This window comes from Bison bison, unplaced genomic scaffold (assembly GCF_000754665.1).
Source record: "Bison bison bison isolate TAMUID 2011002044 unplaced genomic scaffold, Bison_UMD1.0 scf7180017864063, whole genome shotgun sequence".
Lineage (NCBI taxonomy): Eukaryota > Metazoa > Chordata > Mammalia > Artiodactyla > Bovidae > Bison > Bison bison.
Genome location: NW_011494635.1, coordinates 8,753,696 through 8,757,605, shown reverse-complemented (window position 1 = coordinate 8,757,605; position 3,910 = coordinate 8,753,696). Strand labels below are relative to the sequence as shown.

At 48.3% G+C, this 3,910-nt stretch overlaps 1 protein-coding gene across 1 annotated transcript in view; it reads left to right on the top strand.

Annotated features, from left to right (window-relative positions):
* RASSF2 (Ras association (RalGDS/AF-6) domain family member 2) overlaps positions 1–3,910 on the top strand; it is a 56,985-nt gene that overhangs the window by 642 nt on the left and 52,433 nt on the right. The window lies entirely within an intron of this gene.

The window sequence follows — 3,910 nt, the reverse complement described above, 5'->3', positions numbered from 1 at the left end:
GGCCACCTTATTCCCGGGGTCCCCCGGGACTCCCTGGCGAGAAGTTGCCGGGCGGGCAGGTGCAGGGACCTCAGGCCCCGACAGCCCGGGGGCTTGGGTGGGTGGTGGTGTCCGATCTTAATCCGGTTCTCTTCTTCCCGATTCCCGACTGAACCGAGGGTTCCCTGGAGGCGACTTCCAACCAACAGCGCCTGAGCCTCCCTTGGCCTTCAGAAGGGCGTTGGACGCCTAGGGCCCTGGGTCCTCCTTGCACTTCCCCTTTGCCGGCTCTTGGCCTGCCTCCAGAGCCTGAGGTCGTTGAGAACCTCAGCTTTGCGTCCTGCCTCACTGAAGAGGCAAGTGCCTTGGGCCGACTCTGGCCACCACTGCATTTTGAGCGCCTGCATTGCACTCAGTTCCTAAGCTGGGAGAGCCCTAGGGACAGAGAGAGGCACAGTGGCCTGACAGGGAGACATGCGGCTCCATTTTATCCTGGGGCGCTCTTTGGGTCCTGAGTTGCTCACTGCACCTCTGCCCCTCAGTGACAGAAGGAGCTGAGGGCCAGGCTTCTGAACCCTGCGATGCACTTTATTCCCAGGTGTGTGGAATCTGGATCCCTAGAGCTTGTTCTCCCAGAGAACAGAGTTGTCTAGAGCTGGCCAAGTTCATAGTATGTACTTTACATGTGATGAGTGAATGTAGGCACCAATGAGCTGACAAATAACAATTCCTGTCACAGTTGATCTTGGTACAATGGGAAGAAAGAATTAGAAACAATGATTCTTTTAAACAGCTGTGAGACAGAACCAGGGGCCTTCTTTCCAGAGCATCTGGTTGAAGAATCTGGGGATGGATTTATTTTATTCATCAATCTACATTTACTTACTGGAAACTTTTTCTTCAGGTGGTCTGAAGAATTAAACCTCTTGTGGCTAAGCTATATTACATTGTTTGAGAAGAGGTTTTGTTTGTTTGTTTGCTTGTTTTTGTTGTTTTGTTTTAAACTTGTGTCCAAACTCAGTGTTTTAGGGACTAAAATTGAAGTCAGCCTGCAAGGTGCCCATTTGGGATGAGAGACTCGAGTAAGGCCATGAATATGGGCAGCAACTGTGCTTTCTCCTCTGAACAGGTCATCCTGATGCCTGGGAGCTGCAGCAATCCAGTGGGCCTCAAGGGGATGGAAGAGGGCCTCAAAGGATGGCTGAGCTCAGAGAGGCAGGGTAGCTTTAGAAAGAGGGTAGTTCTTGCCCTGGGGTAAGGATGTAGAGATGCCTGGGAGTCTGGGCTGGTTCAATTCAGGATTCCCTGGGCTAAGAAAGCTGGAAGGTGAATCCTGCTCCTCCTTCAGAAAAAGGGAGAGCAGAAGTGGAGTACTGAGTAGATCTTTGACATGCAACCTAAACACACCCCATGTTCCTCTGTCCTTGTTTTTATGCTGGTGAAATCCGGTTAGAATGATGAGGACACCTTTGGTGGACCTGGTTGAGAGAAGGCCAGGGGACCTGGAGCCCCTAGTCACATCCTTGTCCAGGGGAAGGTAATATGCCCTCTGCACCTGGCCGAGCAGGCCAGGGCCTGCGCAGTATCTGCCCCTGCTGTATTTCTAGCTGGCAGCATCCCCACCCTCCTGAGAGTGGTTTCACCCTGCTCCAGAGTCCACTTCTCTGGGGTTCATGCAGAGGTGGGACGAGATTATCAGAGAATCCCTTGGAGAGCTTGGGGAAACTGGACGATCCCAAGAGCAGTCTCAGGATTTGTCCACGTTCCTTTTCCTCTGCCCAGAGTGAGAAACTGGGAAGGTCTCAGCAGTGTTTTGGGGGATGGAACAAGACATCCAGTCTGTCTTCAAGCTATAGTTGCAATTTATAGGGTTTATAAAACTAGGGCAGTTGTCCTTTTCTGCACCTCCTCGCTCATCCCACTACTCATCACAATATGGTCCAGTTATTTATCCCAGTGACATACCGTGCTATTTAAACACTCCCTGCCTCTCCAGAAGAATTTTAAATAAATCCTTAAGGCTGGGTTAGCTACCACAGGCCCATGATTGCTGACTTCAATTGTTTGATTATTTGTGGGTTCCTATGGAGGACGTGGTGGGGGAGGGGATGGAGCGGGAGGCAGAGGGGAAGCAGAGCACAGTAAACAGGAACATCCTCCAGATTCCATTGGCTAGGTGGCCAGGAGGTCATTTTTAATCATCCCTTGGATGGTAGACTCTGGAGCCTGTAATCAGAGGTTGATGCAGCTGCTCAAGGACGACTGCTTGAGGCTGTAGAATTCCTGCCCAAGGCAGCTGTGACTGAACTAGAGAAGGCAACCTCTCACTGAAGAAAGGGCAGGGAACGGGCATTTGGTTAATTCTTGTGGAATGAGCAAAGTGACTTAGAATGGCTTTTCCTAATCCTTATGTTGATAAAAATTAGCAAAAAGATACATTTTATTTCCTTGGACATATTACACCAAGGTCATTTGGCAAATACATTTACTTTTACCAGCATGGCACTTTGCCCATAGTCTTAGTTTGATTAACTGCTCCTTTCTATAATGAAAAAGGTATTGGGTTTGGAGTTTGAATGACTTTCAAATTTTCTAGCTGCATAATCTTGGGCAGTGGAACAGATGCTGTCAGCATCCTTTCTGTGTTCCCTTGACCTCAACCAGTGCTGTTGGGAGCAAGTGTATAAACGCTCCAGCTCCCTCACTTCTCTGCTGGGGCAGCTTTGGGGCATATTCTATGCTGTCTTTCAGAGTTGCTTAGTAAGACCATTTCACAGTTGCTTATAATAATAACTGACTCCTGTCACTGGCTGCCTTCCCTTCCCTCTTTCACTTTCCCACTCCCTTTCCACTTGGACTTGAATCCTTGCCCTATAGTCAACCTCTGGGGGAACCAACCTAAGTCTTTAGTTTGTAGTTAAAAGTCATTTTAAGTCTTTGCCTCTCCATAGAGAATAGATCTTGCCAAAGGGGAGGAGTGCAGGAGAGGGTTGGATTAGGAGTTTGGGACCAGCAGATGAAAACTATTATATGTAGAATGGATAAACAACAAGGTCATATTGTGCACCACAGGGAACTATATTCAATATCCTGTAATAAACCATAACGGAAAAAATAAAAATAAACCTTGGTTCTGATAAAAAGTGGAAGATTCCTCCCACCCAGCAGGACCTGAAAAGCTTGGGGCCACGTTTCCAGCTACTTCCAATGTCACTGCATCCAGGAATTGTTCCCTGACTGTGCCCCATGGGAGTATAGCCCCCTCGTTTGCATTCTCATTCACATTTTGCCCATCCCTTTCTTCCTTGTTCGGTTGTTGTCTCTCTCTCACCTTGTGCAATTTGAGAGCTGAGTCCTTGACTGATACTTCAGTAGCATCCTGCAAAATGCTTTTGACATCTTGGATTCCTTTTAAATATGGTTGAGTTAATAAAAAGTGAGAAGAAAAAAAAAGGCTCTGAGTCTCAGTTTCCCCAACTGAATGATGGAAATGATAGCTGTCTCACTGTGATACGTGCTCAGACACAGCGAGCATCCGGCAAACGTTTGCTGGCTCTTTGAATAGTACAGGTGAGGCTGTGATGGATTTGGGAATGGGTATTGTGGTGAACCATGAAGAATTATGCTTTGGAGAGAGAGGCTCGAGAGCCAGTAGGAGCCAGCTCCAGCACACGCCTGGCCTTGACCGGACTGGGATGTGATCAGTGTCTTAATTTCCGATTTTGTACACAGGTGAGGAGGATAAGAATTACCTAGGTAATTACTAGGAGAAGGCGATGGCAGCCCACTCCAGTACTCTTGCCTGGAAAATCCCATGGACGGAGGAGCCTTGTAGGCTGCTGTCCATGGGGTCGCAAAGAGCCAGACACAACTGAGCGACTTCATTTTCATTTTTCACTTTCATGCATTGGAGAAGGAAATGGCAACCCAC